This window comes from Seriola lalandi, unplaced genomic scaffold (assembly GCF_002814215.2).
Source record: "Seriola lalandi dorsalis isolate HSWRI2012SDOR001 ecotype SW California unplaced genomic scaffold, Sedor1 jcf7180002054847, whole genome shotgun sequence".
NCBI lineage: Eukaryota > Metazoa > Chordata > Actinopteri > Carangiformes > Carangidae > Seriola > Seriola lalandi.
Genome location: NW_019525400.1, coordinates 225,352 through 225,887, shown reverse-complemented (window position 1 = coordinate 225,887; position 536 = coordinate 225,352). Strand labels below are relative to the sequence as shown.

At 41.8% G+C, this 536-nt stretch overlaps 1 protein-coding gene across 1 annotated transcript in view; it reads left to right on the top strand.

Moving 5' to 3' along the window:
• LOC111670253 (neuronal acetylcholine receptor subunit alpha-7-like) overlaps window positions 1-536 on the top strand; it is a 38,126-nt gene that overhangs the window by 737 nt on the left and 36,853 nt on the right. The gene's annotated exons all lie outside the window — the stretch shown is intronic.

Below are 536 nucleotides of genomic sequence, written 5' to 3'. Positions count from 1 at the left end.
TGTTGATCAGGAGGCCCAGCAGGTCTCGTGTCCTCGGGTTCTTGCCGGTGCAGTCAGCAGAACAGTGTGAATGGGGGTGTGAAGGTGTTGACTGACCGGAGGCTGTTTGTCCCTGAGGGAGTTCGGTTTGTTCATGTGTGAAAAACTTCTGCTGAACCTGAACACGCAGCGACACGCGGCGACGGCGAGGACGCTTCCTGTTGTGATCTGTAATTCAGTAATTCAAACCTGCGATGACAAATTCAGACGCTTGTTCTTTAGTACAGGAATTACATTCAAAAGCAAATATCCATCAAGTGAGTGAATGTTTCTCATCTGATGTTAGTATCTATCTGTTGTTCAGAGTTTCACATGAAAACAGAATCATTTAATGGTGTTGAAATGATAATTATATTCAATCTAAATATTGTCACAGTTCATCTGGACCAGAGGAAACATTTATCATCTAATCACTGTTTTCTACTCGTTCAGTCGTTCTGAAACAAACAGAGAAATGTTTCTTCTTCTTCTGTGTTTTATTTGAAGTGTTGATCCAT